This window comes from Amphiprion ocellaris, chromosome 18, assembly GCF_022539595.1.
Source record: "Amphiprion ocellaris isolate individual 3 ecotype Okinawa chromosome 18, ASM2253959v1, whole genome shotgun sequence".
NCBI lineage: Eukaryota > Metazoa > Chordata > Actinopteri > Pomacentridae > Amphiprion > Amphiprion ocellaris.
In genome coordinates this window covers 32,183,844-32,203,934 of record NC_072783.1, presented here as the reverse complement: position 1 = coordinate 32,203,934, position 20,091 = coordinate 32,183,844, and the positions used below count along the sequence as shown (strand labels likewise).

The 20,091-nt window shown below is 40.0% G+C and overlaps 1 protein-coding gene across 1 annotated transcript in view; it reads right to left on the bottom strand.

The window, feature by feature from the left end:
- ptprea (protein tyrosine phosphatase receptor type Ea) overlaps nucleotides 1–19,664 on the bottom strand; it is a 72,734-nt gene extending 53,070 nt beyond the window's left edge. Inside the window, exon 1 of the mRNA XM_055004870.1 lies at nucleotides 19,537–19,664. The gene's annotated coding sequence lies outside the window, so the exon portion shown is untranslated. The remainder of the gene's footprint in view (nucleotides 1–19,536) is intronic.
- Nucleotides 19,665–20,091: the final 427 nt, after the last annotated feature.

Here is a 20,091-nt window from a genome sequence, read left to right as displayed (position 1 = left end):
ACTCCAGAAAGATTTTCTTTGAAAAAAAAATCATCATGAATTTTGGCGCAAAAAAAACGCCTTACTATACTATGTCGAAAAAAAATGCGATTTTTCAACATGTTGTAAAAACGTACCAGATGATGAAATAATGTAAAGGAGGCCGTGAAAAACACTCCAGAAAGGTTTTCTTTGAAAAAAAAATCATCATGAATTTTGGCGCAAAAAAAACCCCTTACTCTACTATGTCGAAAAAAATACACGATTTTTCAACATGTCGTAAAAACGTGCCATATGATGAAATAATGTAAAGGAGACCGTGAAAAACACTCCAGAAAGGTTTTCTTTGAAAAAAAAATCATGAATTTTGGCGCCAAAAAAACGCCTTACTATACTATGTCAAAAAAAAATGCGATTTTTCAACATGTAAAAACGTGCCATATGATGAAATAATGTAAAGGAGGCCGTGAAAAACACTCCAGAAAGGTTTTCTTTAAAAAAAAATCATCATGAATTTTGGCGCAAAAAAACGCCTTACTATACTATGTCGAAAAAAAAATGCGATTTTTCGACATGTTGTAAAAACGTGCCATATGATGAAATAATGTAAAGGAGGCTGTGAAAAACACTCCAGAAAGGTTTTCTTTGAAAAAAAAATCATCATGAATTTTGGCACAAAAAAAAACCGCCTTACTATACTATGTCGAAAAAAATACACGATTTTTCAACATGTCGTGAAAACGTGCCATATGATGAAATAATGTAAAGGAGACCGTGAAAAACACTCCAGAAAGGTTTTCTTTGAAAAAAAAATCATGAATTTTGGCGCAAAAAAAATGCCTTACTATACTATGTCAAAAAAAAAATGCGATTTTTCAACATGTTGTAAAAACGTGCCATATGATGAAATAATGTAAAGGAGGCCGTGAAAAACACTCCAGAAAGGTTTTCTTTGAAAAAAAATTCATGAATTTTGGCGCAAAAAAAACGCCTTACTATACTATGTTGAAAAAAAATGCAATTTTTCAACATGTAAAAACGTACCATATGATGAAATAATGTAAAGGAGGCCGTGAAAAACACTCCAGAAAGGTTTTCTTTGAAAAAAAAATCATCATGAATTTTGGCGCAAAAAAACGCCTTACTATACTATGTCGAAAAAAATACACGATTTTTCAACATGTCGTAAAAACGTGCCATATGATGAAATAATGTAAAGGAGACCGTGAAAAACACTCCAGAAAGGTTTTCTTTGAAAAAAAAATCATCATGAATCTTGGCGCAAAAAAAACGCCTTACTGTACTATGTCGAAAAAAAGATGCGATTTTTCAACATGTCGTAAAAACGTGCCATATGATGAAATAATGTAAAGAAGGCCGTGAAAAACACTCCAGAAAGGTTTTCTTTGAAAAAAATTTCATCATGAATTTTGGCGCAAAAAAAACGCCTTACTATACTATGTCGAAAAAAATACACGATTTTTCAACATGTCGTAAAAACGTGCCATATGATGAAATAATGTAAAGGAGACTGTGAAAAACACTATGGTAAGGTTTTCTTTGAAAAAAAAAAACCATCATGAATTACCCTACCCTAACCCTACCCGGGAACCTGTTTACCACTTGTTGGACGACACACTAAACTATGATGTTTTTCTGGCATTTTGGACAATATACTAAACTATGACGTTTTTTCCAAAGTTGTTTGTTGGGCCCTTTTGTTGGTTTTATTTAATAGTTAAGTAAAGAGGAAGACGTGCAATAAAGGGCCATGAGCTGGAATCGAACCTGCGTCTGTGACGGAGTCCTTTCTATGAGTCACCCTCTCAACCAGTTGAACTACCTGAGCACCTTCTTCCCACTTGTTGGACGACATACAAAACTATGACGTTGTTGTTGTATTTTGGACGACATAGTAAACTATGACGTTTTTTTCACATTTTGGACGACATACTAAACTACGATGTTTTTCTCACATTTTGGACGACATACTAAACTATGACATTTTTGGGATATTTTGGACGACATACTAAACTGTGACGTTTTTTTTGCTAAGTGGGTTTGATTCAATAGGTAAATAAAAGTAATAAGGAGAGATGAAGACAAGAAAGCAGAAAAGACGTGCAGCAAAGGGCCATGAGCTGGAATCGAACCTGTGTCTCTGACAGACTCCTGTTTATGAGTCACCCTCTCAACCAGTTGAGCTACCTGGGTACCTTCACTCCGCTTGTTGGACAACATACGAAACTATGACGTTTTTTCAACATTTTGGACGACATACTAAAGTACTAGAAAAGCGCTCAGAGAGTGCAGTACTCCGCCAAGGTTGCTCAGTTGACGTATCACGTCTTACAGATGAAATATCTAATAAAAATGATCTTGTGCTGAGCACAGACATATGCTATGCATGTTATGTATGGATACCGAATTGTGTATAAGTAACTCTTATAAAGGTCTGTTGATCAGTTCATCACTTTTGGCAAGTCTTTGTTTTGCTAGTGTTAAAATAACCGTTCTCTCCATGCTTTTATTTTGAAGGCATATTTTTAATGTGACTGGCTTTTATTTTGTCACCATTCCAGTGGCACAGGAAGTGTTTATCTAAGAAGCGGCATCTTGACATGACAAAGACGCTGCTGAAAAGTCCAAAAATTCACGTAAAGATGAAAGGAAACAGTTCCAGCTGTTGCTGTCTAGCAAAGGATTTGTCTAAACTTAGAAGCAGCTGGAATGGAGACAAGCTCATGGTGTTTCCTGAAGAAAGGAGTGAAGGACAGAAAGTTCAATTTGTGTTCAAAATAAGGCTGACGGCTGAACGTAAATAAAGGCTTTGTGAAACATCAGGAGCTTCACCACTGTCTGGCTGGGTTTTGCTACATACATGACCTAAATATGTAGCGGGACTCAGAAACATCCCACAGTTTAATCATTTGTTCCTTGGATGATTTCCACTGATGTCAGTCATTTTGTGGTAGGATCACAATCATGTGATCGTCAGCAGGTAACTGACACAGTGTTCACTTGTTGTCATGGTTACGGTGATGCTGTGGCGGCTGCTATATCTGGCAATGGGAAAGCTGTGGATCCAGACTATAAGCCGCATCACTGAAAAAAATTAAAGAGGTGGTCCTTGTGTCATTTCTGACTCCCCCTGAAAATTTCATCCAAATCTGTTAGTCCATTTTTGAGTAATGTTTCACACTGACAGAGAGACAGACAGACAGATTCACAGACAAACGTACACCGATCGTTGCACAACTCTGCCGTTCCTTGGCGGAGTGATAACAACAGAGATGCCATGTCAGCCTCTCCAGAGGGTCAAATATGCACGGATTAGAGGGTCATTAATACTGAATCTGGATTATTGCAATCCTGAGGCAGTTCTACGGCTACAGATTACTTCTAGCCCAGCCTCGGCAATTGAAGACAATGGAACTTTTTGTTTCCCTCAGTACTAACAGTACCGCACAGTAACAAAGAGGGGCTCATTTCTAATAGGGTCAGGAGTGATTAGACGAGCGGCAGCCCTTGCAGCCCACAGAGAGATGCAAGATCCCCCAGAATCCCCCAGAAGCAGACCGGATTTGTCAGATTATGACCTAACTACAATCAGCCTATTAGTGTAGTTAGCTGTAGTAAAAATGGGTTAAACTATCAACACGGTCTCTAGGCTGCGCCTTTTAAGATATTTCATTCTAACATTGGCCTGCATTAAAAAAAGAGCATTTAACTGTGATCAAAATGGCACCCAACTGTCTCGACGTCTTCACATATCTTGCAATGACAGCCTATCTATTTTGGCCGTTGTGAGTGCTGTCAGGCTTTTGATGCATAATTTATTAGCCTCCCACAAAAAAGCCTAAGATTTTACACTGAGACCTCTGAAACTGTACCAAATGTAAGCACTGAAGCAGACGGCACTGGCAGCGGAGTTGTTTGTGCTTCATTACAACTCATTTTGCGACAAATTTAAACCAAAAAACTAAACCAAGTAGCATTAAGGCCTCCTATATTCTTCAAAAATCTGCAGTATAATGTATTCTGACATGAACAATACCTATTTCCCTTACTTAGGGCTTCAAAGAGACATCTGAAGGAAGACACTGGGAATAGTGTTATTTCAAGCATTAAAAAAGAACCTAATGAGATTTAAGAGACAGTTACTTTAATATCTAGGGTTTCATTAGCATTCTCTTGTTCAAAATAAAACCTGTTATTGTTCTTTCAAGGGAAGATAAAACTCAAACGAAAGACGAAGTAGAGAGAGAGAGAGTATCACTGGGAGTTACTATAAACAAGAAGTGAAGGCAGGAAAATCTAAAGCCTGAGGGAGGTGGAGGGGTGGTGAGAGAAACTCAGAGAGACAGAAAGAAAGAGAGAGGGAATACAGATCAGCCAGCGTGACCTGTCCTTGCCCCACAAAAACAAATGACATCAGAGTAGCTGCCAATCAGCTGATGTGACTCAGAGAGAGGCTGTTAGATTTCACTCCAGCGTTTCTCTGACACTTTGCTATAACCCTATCGATAGCAGAGAAATGGCTCACCACAATCGCACCATTTATTCGTGAAATCTAATAATGCTTCAATGCAGTATTTCTAATAACATTCTTCATTCTGACAGATGCTGACGGTTTGAGCAAATAAACAAGCAGAACCTATTATTCTTCATGTTAAAACACCACTTGGGTAAAGTGATTTCTGTAGGACATCTCGGTCGAATTCAATTCCTGACAAAGCAAAAAGAATCAATTTGTAGAGAAAAATGTGAATGCAATTACTCTGGGAGATATGGTTCGCTCTCACAAACTTAATTAGATGCATCTTTGGTGACAATGCAAAAAAAACAGCACGACCGGGAGTGCTTCAGACACCGACCGCCATTCCAAAGCCAACAATCTCATCACGCCCCTTATTAAATGGAATCACCGCTTTTCATTAGAGGAAACAATATTATCAACCTATGGACTGCTCTCATGTTCCAATAAATTAAAGGAATCACAGCCACAAAACAGAAACGAGAGGCCTGCTTTCAAAAAAATGTGTATAAATCTTGTTTGACAGAATGAAATGCACACCAACAATAACTAATGGAGGCCTGAGCAAACAAGGAATTTAGTTTCATTCTAACGTCACCATCTGAAATAACTTAACGTGGCAATTAAATCTGAGATCTTGTGATTTGCAATATTTATAAACCCTGTTATAAATCTGTGGACTGAAGGCTCCAAATGTATTATGTCTGTCTAAACAAACTGGAGAGGCACTTCTTCTCGCAGCATGATACAGTGGAGAATGTTGACAGAAAATCGTTTTAAATCTGGTGAGTGTCCAAAGGTCAAAAGCAGAGTGTGTTTCTGCTCATCAACTCACCTGTTCCAGAACAATGATTTTAATGCCTTGTTTAATAATCTATTTCTGTGCCACAAGGTAGACAGTCAGTAATTTCAGTGATAAAATATAGACAAGAGCCTCGGGAGAATCATGACAACACTGAAAACACTGCATATAAAGATGGGTGCACCCTGTGCAAATGCACCCACAGGTTTCCTGAACAGTGGTTTTATTGCTCAGTGTGGTCGATCTGGCCATCGCCATCTTGGCAGTGCTTTACTCCTTCTGACACCCAGCTAATCCAAGAAAAAAGTAAACCAATGAAGCAAGAATGTAGCTGAGGTCGGTCCTGCAAATGTGTCGGGTCATGGACTGTTCTGCGACAGCACCCACCAAGCAGCCATGCCCTTAATAATGCATCATTTCAAGGCCTCAATAAAATGTGAATGGCCGAGTTATATAAAAATTCACCACTTGTTCAGTTGTCATGAATGCAAAAAATAGCTATAAAGTCCAAAAACAGCTTTAATACCAGACTGTAAGCATGTTTATTTCTGCTGCATAATTTTGCATTTTAACATGAGGCTCTATGGGGATTGCCTCGCTTTTGGAGTCACCCTCAAGTGGCCATTCAAGGAACTGCAGTCTTTATGATACTGCCGTACTGGATTCATGTTCCAGCTCTGGAGGTTGTTGCTTGAACTTTAATGGGCTTCATTTCTCTGACTCACATTATCAAACGACCTGCACTAATTGTTTGATTCATTGCATCTGAATGCAAACTGAAAAAACACACGTGAACACCAGCTGTTTCAATGCAAACTGTAGATTTTTTGCTGATTTCTAACAGAGAACACTCAAATCAGCAGGTTTTTCTGCACATCAGTCTGAACAGTGAGTGTAAGTGTCTACACATAGGCATCAGTCTTTTCTAATGACCTCCTGTGTGTTTGAGTTAGATAATGTAAGATGACACGCTACACACAGACATCTGTACCAGACAAAAATGTTGTGGAACCAGGGCTCACATCAAGACCTGCTGGGCTCCATAGTAACCAGCAACACGTGTAAAAGTTGGACACTGTGACACACTGAAACTCTTTGAAGAAGACTATCTGGGAGGAAACAGGATACAAAGAGCAGAAATAAGTGCTCATCAAGTGCTAGGGGAAATAAATCTGATTTAAAATTAGATTTAGTCACTTTAAATAGCAGGAGATAGCCAACTAGCAACTATATTACCCTTTGTCTGCTCCTTTTTTACCCACTGATTAAGTGTCTAGTTTATAAGGTGTCAAAAAATACACCAGAACCCAACATGAAACCTTCAAACAGCTTAACGTGTTTCACAAGCCTGAAGGAAATTCTATTTACAAACATATAACATACAGAAACGCTGCACTTTTTTTTTTTTTTTTTTTTTTTTTTAGAAATTCAAGAATCTAGAAACAGCAAATGTCTTACTTTTTTGCTGATAAAAGACACAAAAGATTGGATGATAATACAAAATAAAGGAAAGATACCAAAATGGCTTATGTAGGTATACCCATGTGTGCTTCATCCCCCAAAATATAAATCCAAACAAATTAGTTCAGGACCCAAATGTATCCATGTTGGCACACCCTTGTTGTCTCTGGCAAACACTGTGTGCTTTAAGAGAAGAGGTCCTGAAAGCAGGCACCCCCTGCCACCATCACCCCAGCAGGATCTGAGGAAAACCTAATTGGACACATGCAAATGAAAGACGTGTTAAAAATTCCTCTTCATCATGGGGGGATGAATTTTGGCTCCAGTAACCATAGCTCCTTGTATTTCATCTTCCCCAGTTGTGCTTGTGGTTGTAGTGTGAGCTGAAATATACATCCACCCCCTATTTTCTATTCGTTCCCTCTTCACAGCTTACACCCAACCCCCCTTATATATTTTGACAATAAGCAATTACAGGCACGGGAATATAGGGTGATATGTGTGACCTGGAGCATGTAGAGTTTTATATCAGACCCAGCACTGATATGATAGTAACAGCAAGGGTGGGGAAGCTATAAAAACAAGCCTCTGCTTCACCTCTCCCATATTTTTTGGAGCTCATGGAAAATGACAGCCACGGTGGCAGCGACTAGTATCAAGCTACTGCAGGCAGACTAATGAAAACAATCAAGCAGAGACGGGGGAGTTCGGGCTGTTTTTAGGACAAAAGTGCCCAGAATTGAAGGACCAAGTATTTGCACATGAGAGACAGTATGCTGCTCAAGCTGAACAGGATGAAAATGGGCTCCAACTAGTCTGCACTAATGAGTTTTTGCAAGAAGCTGAAGGCATCTCTCTGGCTAACTAAGCGGCTAACTAGTCCCCTGCTGTGGCCCAGCTGCTGGATGTGATAGTACAGCGATGAATTAGTAGCAGTGCAGAGCCTTCTACTTATTTCCTGTTGTAGTTCAGCCAAAGCTAGACAGGCATTACTGATAGCTCAGAGCGCTGTGTCCCTGCGCATTTGGTTTAAAACGCTGCCCAGGACACAACAGACTCAACATTTGCCTCGTATCAAACACAACACAGCAAATAAACACGGCAGCAACACAAGGCAAAATCCATCCCAGCATGCTGTGGTTAAAACAAAAGCCTTCAGTCCTAGCATCTACTGTGTGTCTTCTCATCTTGCACTAGTTCATTCCATGCACTCATAAAAGACTGCAAATGAGGGAGTGTGTGTGCAGAGAGCAAGGCGTTTTCCCTCTCCAGGGAGGACAGATCTGATGATCAAATCCTTTCCTGTCTCCTTGTTGAGCCCCTCTCTCTCGCTCTTTGCAGCAAACAGAGTGTAGTTTACAGCCTCTAATGTCAGCCGTGTGTCACACTTCGCTGCCCATCAGCTCTGATAAAAGATCTTAATAATCAGAATCAGAGGAAGTTGAATAATCCCCACAGGGTGAAATGTAGAGGTCAGGGAGACTGCACATGCAAAAGGTAAACAAAGATCAAATTTATACCCAAAACCTCTTCAAGGGGGCCTCATTCCGTGCCAATCAACCAACAGAGGCAATATCCAAGTAGAGCAAGAGCGATCTCTAAATAAAAGCAACACACATTAATGAGGTCATCCAGTGTGTTTCCATAGCATGCATGGAATTTCTAGCATGATAACAAATGCAAAGACATGCCATATGGAGAAACCTCACAGGGCCTCCCACCATTTAAAGCACATACCCTCTAATGTAATTTTGCCTTCTGTTGAAGCTCAACATGTAGAAAAAGAGAGCGAAAGTAGGGAGGAGGAAGTTTCCAACAATCCTCAGTTCACCAGCGGTAACATAGACGTTTGTGTGAAGAGCCACCCACAGACTAAGCGGGGCCCACAAAGAGACGCACTGTGATACTCAGCCCTGGGACACATCATTATTATGATTACCCTCATATCTAACTTCAGCTTCTTCCTCTCCCTCGGTTCTATATGTGCAGTGGAGAAACCACTCAAGGGATTTTTTCGATGACTCTCTGTGATCCCTGCTCCTTGTTACCCGGCACATAACTTGTCTCAGTGTGTGAGGTGCCGTAAAGGCCGAGAAAAGCGAGTGGGCGGATATAGGAGGAACCAGGCTGTTAGCACACGTTGCTCAATTATCATCACCATATGTAGCGGCCGCTTTATCTCCAAGACTTGTGATGCACACATGAAAGAGGCTGGTAAGTGCTCTAGAGTAAATTCCCACCACTTCTTTTACAGCCAAGTGTGGGGCTTTCTGATTCAAAAGCCACACACCATATCACTTTTTTTAATGACGTGATGCTCATTTAAGTGGGATATCTTTGTCTTAGTTGCACCAGAGTTCTGCAGAGGAAAATTTAGAACCACATCTACTGTATATGAGCTTTAATATCAAATACTATGGCCAACATAATTTTGCATCAGCTTGTCATAAAGCTCCATAAACCTCCTTATTTCACTGTTTAGTAATTTCTGCTGTAAAAAAAATGTTTCTTCAAGTTAGATTGGTTTAAGCTAGGCCTGACATAATTAGTTGTTTGACGAAGGATGAAGCAGTAAGCACTTTAATAAGTCATTTTCAAGCAAAGATCCCACATATCTGCTTGTTCCAGCTTATCTAATTTGAGCATTTACTGCTTTTTTCCTGTTTTTATCTGTGTAAACTAAATATCATTGCCATTTTTCATCTGTTGCAAAAGGAGCAAAATAAGTCCCTTTAAACCCAGGGTGCATTTTTCATAATTTTAAACCAATAGCACAAAAAATGGACAAAGTAATAAGCAGTGTAACGGACAATAACCACCACAATCGGTAACAAAGCTCAGCACAAAAAAAACCCTTCACATGAAAGACTGCCAAAACCGCAACACATATTTTCATATCAACAAGTCAGAAAATTCCATAGGGCTATTAATTTTATTGTTTAGTGAATTCTGCTGTAAAAATAAGATTTGCTAAATTGACTTCGGTGTAAACTAGGTTTGAAACAATTACTTGTTTAATCAAGAATGAATCAGCAAGCACTTTAATAAGTCATTTTTCAAACAAAATCATGAACATCTGATTGATCCGGCTTCTCCAATTTGAGAAATTGGTGATTTTTTCTGTTTTACATCAGTGTAAACTAAATATCTTTTCCATTTTGCACTGCTGGTCAAGCATAACAAGTCTCTTTAGTGTGAAGGTAACCTGATTTTTCTGGCATTTTATGCACATCACAGCCAAACAGAACTGGATAAAATAATAAGCAGTGCAATTGGCAATGACCACCACAATTTAAAGAGTCAATCACAAAAAAACAACCTCCGAATGAAAGACTGCCAAAACTACAAAGCAATTTTAACATAGATTTTCACATTACTGTTTTTTGTAGTTGTTGCAGATCGTCACTATTTTTTAGAATATAAGAGAAACAGTTTTACACCAAAGCTGAGAATAATGATCTCTGCATGTAAAACATTGTTACCCTTCTCACCTTTGTGCCTCTGCTGGCATCAAAGCAGACTCTAATTACAATAAACAAATGCTCCATCATTGTAAGCGAATGGTGTGGATCTGGCATTGTCTCTGGCTGAGCACAAAAAAAGAAAGAAAAAAAAAGCTTTGGCAGTGTTTAGAGGAGTGTTATTGTCAACAGTGTGCTTTCCCAGTGGGAGAGCATATTGTATGACCAAATGCTGTGATGATTAGCAACATACAGCGCGCCACAGTTTTTGGCCATTTGCATGAAGAACCGTACACATAGAGAACATGCATATGGAGTCATGAGCTGTGACTAGCTTGCTTAAATCATTTTTTTCATACTTAACATGCTGCTGCAAATGTTTCACAGCGCTTCCAGATAAGATCTCCAGAGCTGAAGGTCAGAGAGACAAAGTCACGGCATGGCGTCTATTTTCTTACATGGATAAATCAATCCAATCTTCCTGAAGAGCACCAGACCTATTATATTCCCCACTCAGAATTATTATTGATGATTTCTCCCTCGGTGATTTATTTTCTGATGGAAAGCATCTAATGTGCTGACGCTATAAACAACGTAAAGGCTCGAGACAGGACATCTAACTAGTCTGACGAGCATAATAATGTTGTTAATCACATGCCAAGACCTGGAGTTGACATCAACAATACCTTTGATCGGTATTACAACAACGGATCGCCCTGTTAATCAAGCTGTCTCATTACAGCAGCTGTAAAATTTGCCCTCTGAGAAATGAATGGATGCACTGCAGTGATGGCAGTCAATTAGAGAGTCCTCATGAGCTGAAGATGGCATATTTGAGTCCTGAGTGCGCATCAAAATTAGGACTAAAGATGGAACAGATTCTCAGTTAGCTGACAATATGAGCCTAATACATCTGCTTGTATGTGTTTATAAATAGTTGCAGCTCTGTGAGGTTGTACTCTGACACAGCGATGCTGCTGCTGTGGCTCTGGGCTCTGCTTCTCTTTGTGGATTAGACCAACTGTGCTCTACAGTATATTAGCAGATGTTACATGGGCTATCATACTGTCGTGGCTGCTTTCCAACCCCAAGCTGGAGTGCACAAGTGAAATTTGGCGAGGGATGCTAAAGGGCAACATCAGCTTAAATTCAAACTGATGACTGCTACCCTTGACCTAACCAAACAGTGACAACGGATACAGCAATCTGCCCTGCACCAGGCCAAATTAGTCCATTACTGGAAACTTTGCCGCATTATTACTCAGTATAACAACCTGTTCAAACTGTCCAGTATTCTCACACAGCCTTTGAACGACACAAAACTGATGTATTTGTAGATATCTTCAACAACACATCAGGTTCACATCCATTGAAATCAATCTCGGATGAGTGACATTACCTAGGCAAGCTTTAAATTTCCTCCACCTGTTTCCCTTTTAAATTAATCTGTCGTCTTCCTCTTCTGACCTCTCTTTCCTCCATCTTTCTAACCAGTATATGCAGCTAAGACAGGCAGACAAGCTGCACATAAAACAGAAGAATGTGTGTTCAGTATGAGTGCAGGGCCGTGGGGTGACATTACTGTCTGATTTGTTGAGTAAGTATCTCAGTGGCATCAGCTGAAAAAGAAGGCAAGCCTGCAGCACAAACACACACACAGAAAGTCAATTCACTTTACATCATTGGACTACGTATGAAACTTTCAATCACATCTATTTACTTATTAATCAAAGATGTCATATGACTGTAACAAATCATTGAATCCAAGTTCATAAACCAAAGTACAGGACAAACTGAAACTGATGACACTAGGTGAAAGCAGAAGTGATCATACAAGTTATTCTGAGGCAAAAGTGAATGTCTGTACCAAATTTCATGACCATCCATTTTATAGTACACTCATCCTCTTTGGAGCATGAATGTCAGCGGAATAGTTGTCAGCACATTTCAGTATGGACTGAAGCAATGGACCATCACACAGACCAGTAGACTGTCATTGGCATCCATATAGCCACAGTGAACACTAAAATACACTTTATGCTCCAAAATTATCTTTGTATCTTTTAGGTAGAGCTGTCAATTATTTATTCAATTAGCTGTCTGGTTCATAAAATGTCACAAAATGGTGAAAAATGGCTGTCAATGTTTCCCAAACTCCAAGATAACCTCCTCACATGTCATATTTTGTCCACAATCCAAAGATATTCAGTTCATTGTCCTATAAAGTGGGAAAAGAGAAACTATTTTAGACTTTTTTTCAGAAAAAATAACTAAATCTGATTAATCAACTATCAAAATAGTTCAGGTTTACTGTAATAGATGATGACTATTTAACTCATCAATAAACTGCTGCAGCTCTAGTTTTGATTTTAATTAATTCTGTATTCTGTCAGCCTTTAAAACCATTAGCTCATTCACACATAAAGGTTATTTGAAACCTGGGAAAGCCTCGTTTATGTTCATGTTGACATGGCTTCACTGTGGGCTGACGGTAATAAATGTGCGACTTCCCTGTTTATCCCTTCATCTCTGAGGTAGTAGCTAAAATATGTCCTCCCTCTATTTCACACAGAGATAGCTGCACAGTAACACCACTCAGAAACAGCTAAAATTACATCCTTAAACACTGACAGGAGTTCAGTAAGATGAAGAATGTTCAAGGTTCCTCCCCTCATCTTATTTCCAACATACTGCATGATCCAGGCTGCCTTTAACCTTGGTCTTATATCATCCAGGAAAGCTCTGATTATCATCGCATACATTAGCGCTTTCTGGTGCTCGCCGGAGCCAATCAGCATGCAGGGCATGTCAGCTAACCTCTGACTGTGGGCTCACTGCCGCATGTAACTGCACTCATTTAAACACATTCATCACAGTCCAAAAAAGAGCCTCAACACAAAATGAAGCTTCTCTAAGAGTCAGAAGTTAAAAGGTGCTTTGAAAGGAAGAGCTCTGACCTCACCCACCACACTGCATCCTTTTCAGCTCAGCATAATAAAAGTGACAACCCAGACACCAAATTAAAGCTTGCTTCTGTAAATGCAGGACTTTGTGATGCGATCAGCACATTTGTAATTATTACAAGTCTCAGGAATGCTGATGTTAAAAGAAACATTGGAACAGATTAGACTTGGGTAAAATAACTTCTTAATGCATGCAGTCAGTCCGCAAATAACTGTGATAAAACAGTTCTTGTGTGCCTATTTGACAAAAAGATAAGATAAAATAAGCCGCGCTTTTGAATTACCCTTTTGTACTTGGGTGAAAATGTTTACGAGGGGTTATCCCAGTGCCTTCCAACTGCATCGTGCTTCTGAAAACACAATGAAAATATTGAAGGAGTGACACGATGATCACAGACAACTCCCTGTGCAGCAGCCTTGAAAGAATGAATAGGAAATAGGCTGCTTTAGTAAACATCCATTATTCATCAGGCACTGTACTCCTCCATGTCAACAACGGGTGTAGTGACACAGCCAAGCCATTATTTCTTCTTTCTTTTTTTATCACTCACTGTTAAGTTTCACTCTTTGTCTTACGGCCAGCTTTCATGTTGTTTCTATGCGATCAGCAAGGAAAGCAAACTGGAAATATCCAACAAAAAAAACCCTGAATTAAAAAATATGCCTCCACATTAATGTTTTAGTGAAGACAGGAGCATTTTATGAAGTGCAAGTGGAAAGTTATTGCATGTGTTGACTTATTGTACAGAATAAAACTATCTGACATTACAAGCACAGCCTGATAACATAAGTCACAGCAGGAGACCTTGGTGCATCTCCAGAGTTTATGGTGCTGCAGAAATGAGGGGAGAAAATCACTCTTTCTATATGCGGCACCAACGTGTGAGACATCCCAGCGACTTTTAAAATCTATTAAATGCCACTTTACATATTTGCAACATTAAAGTTCAACACTGTTGGAGAGGAATATGTTAGACACATTACATTACATGCCCAAGACAGTTAAGAAGCAGCCAACAAATCTGCAGGAGTAAAGCTTCAGTGTCACTCTATTTGCGTCACCTTTTAACTCCAGAGAAATTATGCATTATCATAAACATCGAGTCATCTAGGAACGCGGGGGTGTGACATGCTATGTGCATATAAGATGACTGCATTTCAGATTTATACTAAGATCAAACAAACAGCCTTCAAGGAAACCCACAACAGCTTTTTCTTCGTGGCTGTCAAAGTGATATTAACAGCATTTCCGTACCTCCGGGCTGCCCTTTGTTTTCCACATGAGACCTAATATTTGTTTTTCCTCGTCATTCAATCAGATAAAATATAGTTGACTGAAAAATGCTTTAAGCTCAGAGCTGGAGATGTTTACTTTCACTTCAGTTAAATCAGGCCTCATAGCGCATGGATTTAATCTCTTCTGGGCTCCACCCTGTTTTTCCTGAGCAGGTCTCCAAATTAGCCTGCCACAGTTCAGCCTAAAATTTACCAAAAAAAAAAAAAAAAAACTCAGCTCAGTTCATTTGAGAGTTTTGATGTTACACTCACATCTGTCAACAAGCTGGCCTGACCAGCATCAGATGTTGAGTTTGGGATTATTAGACACAAAGTTCTGGTTGCCCACATTCATACAAGCTGACAGAAACATACAGACACTTAAAGGATTTCAGTCCCAAAAGTGCCTCAAATCTTGTCTTCTAATAGCTTTGCGGCATATTTTGTCATGCACTCTTGCAGCAACTGACAGAAATACAATAGAGAAACTATGTGTTGCCTGGAGGGGGTACACCCATATTACTACTTGTGGAGTGACATCATTCAGTATCACCCTGAGCAATATTCTTTTATTCAAACCAGACGGAAAGAACTCCGAGGTTTCCATCCAAAAATTAATTGCAGGTCACAAGATTATTACACAAAAACTAAAAATATACGTCGGTTTCACAAGTTTATGTGTATTTTCTCAGTAATTTCATTCTGTATTTGTCTTGAAAGCACTGCACACTTTCCCAGCTTCAGGCCTCCAGACAGTAAAATCACTGCTCACAATCCAGGGCCACGAAAGGCCACGATCCATGATGAGGCATCGCGAGAAGACGTTGTGTCACATTAAGAGGCCACAAGCACTTCCTTTTCTTGTCATCTCCAGGAGTTATATTGGCCAACGCTGATTATTTTCATTAAAAATAAATCTGCTAACGATTTTCCTGAAAGAATGATTCATCACTGTCTATAAAACATCAGAAAAACAATAAATAAGTTCATTGGCAAATCCCAGAGCAACACTCTAAACCCTGTTGCCTGAAAAATGACCTGCATGGTTAATCCATTCTCAAAACCCTTCCATCGACAAATTGATTGCAGCTCTATCTGCCTCCCAGCACACAACTGAGAAGATTTCTTCTGGGTTGCAACACTACTTTGGAGTGACATATTGCTTTAATTTTAGCTTGTCCTCTGAAGATTATCTCCTCTGTTCCTCATGTGTCTCCTACCCCACTGTTATTTCCGAGGAGCAACTTACAATGCCTCTTTTGAGCAGATGGTGGCTGAGTTGTGACGCATCTGAAAAGGGAGAACCTTGATCTCTTTCCAGCTGTTTTCAATGCTTAAGCCACCCAGCGGAGTCTTAAAACCCAGCTGACAGTAAACAAACACAAATCTGCACACATCCGGTTTTAAAAAGTTGTGCAAAAAGTTTTAATGACTTTAAAGGTTTTGATTGTTGTTTGTCTAGCAATAGCTGTAGGGAGGTAGAAATTCATTCTGTTGCATGACGACAACCTCAAACACAAAGCCAGTGATGGAGAGAACCATCTTCAACTGCAAGAAGAAGATTGTCTGAGCCCCACAAAGTCAGACAGATTAAATCCAGAGTGTGGCAAGATCTCCAAGATGCTTAGAACAACATAGCTAAAGCTGGAAAACTCTAAGTGCACTGACGCCGTCTTGAAGGTGAATTTCTGTTTGCTGCTCTTTGCATTCTTAATTTAGAATAAGCACTAATTAATCTCTCTGTTGCCTTCCAGTAGTTCAAGCGCTTGGATGTGACACAGATCAGATGGTGAGGAGGGACAGAGGAAGGGATGCAGGTACCGGTTTGCAGCGCTGTAGGCAGTCCATGTGTTTAATGGTGTTTAATGAGGACTCAAACGATGCCACACCTTTTGCATGTCATTGAGATCCCACCTCACATCACCATGAGGCTTCAAGGTCTTCTGAATCCAACCAAGCAGGAAGATAAACACCACTAAAAAGTTCTGCTTCTGCTTGTTTTACTGTTGCAGCACCGCTTTCAAGTCTCACATCTCATATAAGTTGTGTACAACACCCATTTTGAAGCAATCGCCGAGTTAAGTGTGGGTTAAATTCATGTCTCCTCTCTCTGCATGACTTATAATATGCTTTATCATTACTAAATCATTTAAGCGTGATGCCAAAAATCCAAAAGCAGATTGCAGGGTTTGAAATCTGCAGCACTGGCCGCAAGCACAAACAAGCCTCAGGTTGCAACATATTGCAGCTTAATGTTCTTTAGCAAGCTTCCACTGAGGCGAGCAGTGAAAAAAAAAATAACAGGTTGGATACAAATGCTGTTTGTATCAAAAGGAAAGATCTCACTACGACATGCCTAATTCATGAGCCACATTCTCCAGGCTGCCTCCAACCATTTCTGCCAGCTAATATCTGACAACTACTGAGGTCAGACGGGGCTCATCCCTAATTGTCGTGACTTTATACCAATTAGTTCCTTCTCCGCCTGTCTGCGGAGAAAAGGCGTGCTTTTAAAAAAAACCTTCAAGCAGAGTAATGTGTAGTGAGTGCAGCGTGGTGTGGAGCCTTGCTGGAGCAGCTCAAAGTTAGTATCTAAAGTGTTTCCAGGACTTAGAGAGTGGCGGCAGATAGACAGAAAGGTGGGCGAGCTGCAGGGATTAACTCCAGGGCTGGCAATTTCAGGTTTATACCCAGCGAGCTGTTAGAAGCTCCAGGTATGAACGGCTCATTCCTCTCCTCCACCTCGCTGTGGATTTCATTAATCACCACATCTGTTCGTTTCACGGAGCACACCCACGCTCACACGGCGTGCACTTCACAAGCTTTCCAATATACCATTTTGCAGTTCTACTATAGCAGAAGAAGGAAAGAAAACTGGGAAAAAGCATCTCCTGGGCATTAAACAGCAATTAAATAGGGGTTGAAAATAACTGCTGCAGTTAAAAACCTGTTGAGGAGTAGTTCACCACTTTACTGAGAGACTAGTGTAAAAAGCTCCTCGCCCTTATTAGCTCTCAGTCAAATAAATCATCCCATACAGCTGATATCCTCATTTCTGACAGACAGTTCCTTTTGATTAAGAAGTTATTTTATTTCCAGCAAATTACCCTCAAAGAATAGAATTTCACTGGAGTCAGATATAAACAGTGAGGAGATGAAAGCCAAATCAATCTGCCAACAGCACTCAGCAGTCAAATGTTTCTTCTTCCTGCGGCCTTACACAATTTCATTTGTCTTGGCGAGCGCAGACTATTTGTTTATTTCATTGCATCCTCATTAGCTTCTGCCAGAGCAATTGCGATTCTTCCTGGGGTCCATGTTGCATAATTCAAATGGAATCCACAATGAAACAGCACAGACAAGACGCAGACTGTCTATGTAGGAGACAAATAGAGGAGATAAAGACGTGGAAATAAAGGAGAAGGAGGACACAGGAGTGGATTAAAGGAAGCTGGGTGTGTTACTATAACAACAGAGGTGAAGTTTCTCTATATAATATTTAAGGTCCTGATTTGACTTATGTAGTGAACTGAACCTATATGAACTGAAGGGATTGGAATGATCGCAGAGAAAATAGAGAATACTCATAAATATAAGACATTTTTACTGGTTTCTTGTGGAAGTGTAATTAATATCTGACACTCTCTGTGAGTCTTTTGATTGAACAAAAGCTCTGTGTGTTCCAAGAGCTCGGTCTTGGATCCAGGATCAGACAGCTGACCTTTGCTCACTTGGCAGGTTTGATGTTTGTCCCAAACATTCAAGTTAAACCGAAGACAAATCAGGCCTGTCTATGTTCAAGAGATCTGTGACTTCTCTGTTCTGAAGACTCTTTTTTTATCAGCAATTTATCATTTTCAGAACTTAAGCAACTTTTCACATTAAGGTGTGTTTCTTTACTCGTTTGTTGATTCATAGGGCAGCTCTGCTCATGGCTGTAGTAATCAGTCCTGTCAGGTCGGCTAACGGATTTATTACGAGCAATTTAGCAGAATCTATTTGACATTAATGAACTTCGCTCATTGTCCAGCCCAAAATGCACTAACAGCACTTAGAGCGTTTAATCCTCAGAGTCTGTCAGCACAGGTTAAACAAGGACGAAGCGATAAAAGGAGTGAATATGAATCTGTTTCTGTTTCAGACGGGTGTCGAAATTGAAATCTATTCAGCAGTAAAGGCTGTCAAAGTCTTGTTAACGGTCACTGGAGCACCATCTTGATTGTGTCTTGGTTCATTTAACTTTTCATTTCCGCGGTCTGATAGGAAAAATGTCAGCCTCAGTGCAGAATTCCAGCTTCTCTTCAACATGCAACCTGCTGCAGACAATCTGCTCCACAGATCTGATGCTGACCCTGACCTCTGACGTCTCTGAGGAGACACCCTCCCTGTGAGGGATTAATGTCATGTCCAGTGATTATTGAACTGCCACACATGGAAAAAATAAATGCTTGTTTTGCAGCCAAATATTGAAACAGGAGTCAAATCTCAAGACATGAGCCAAACAGCTGAGTGAGATTCCTCCTGTGGTGGCAGATCTCAGATCCATCCATGATCTCTGAAGTACCAATACAGCCCGACATGTTGAAACTGGCTCAACTACAGCCCACACAGAAGGAGTCAGCTGCCGCAAAATGAAGAAAAAGAGCCACAATCTTCACTGTCATGGATGTAAAAGGCGAACAGAGGAGATAAACGATGAGCACATTTGAAAAAAAAGGACCAAGATGTGGCCAACAGTCCACACGCTTGACCAATTAACGCACCGGGTGGAATGAAGTCTCTGCAGGTTGGCGCACGGACAGCTCCAAGAATTAAAAGCACAAACATCGTGACTCTAAAAGGGCAAGGAAGCACTGCCACAGGGAGAAAAAAAAGCGCACCTGAAATGGACGGTTCATGTGAAAAAAAATCAACCACGCGCTGCTGTGCGTAACGGACAGGTAACACGGTGTTCTGTGTGGCTGGAAAATGACTGAAAAATTGACGTTTCCTTTTCGACACCCAAGTGCCACTATGGGAAAAGACGACAGGGTGAAATAAAGTGATGTTAGCACTCACCTCTACGGCTTCAGCGGTAAGTCCTGAGCGCAGATTGTCGGAAAAGGCGAGGCGACGCTTCAGTGTTGCCGCCTGTCACCGGGAAGGAGGAGTTTGTGTTTACTCCAACAAAACAGCACTGGCTGGCTGTCAGAGAGCGCAGAGCCTCGTTCTGTTTGGCGAAGAAATGGAGCCACAGTCTGGTAGAAAACTTTATTGCAACGTGGATGTGCTTCCATAGAGGAGCTGGAGACTCGGTTTGGTCATTGAAGTGCTGCACACTGAAACACTAAATTCCAGAAATAATAAAATCAAAATGATTGAAAGATTAACTATGTTCAGTTGTACTTTTTTGTATAATCTATTGTTTATTTACAGGTTTTCCACAGTTTTCTGTTTTTTTTAGCAATAGATGAGCATTTTTACAAATTGGGATTCATTCTTTTCCAAAATACACAGCTTATTTTACTGTATTTAAATCAGCAAAACATCTTCATTTTTCAGATATTTGCTGTTATTTTTTAAGACAAATTAAGTATATATAAGACTAAAGATGGTAAATCTAAATAAATCAAT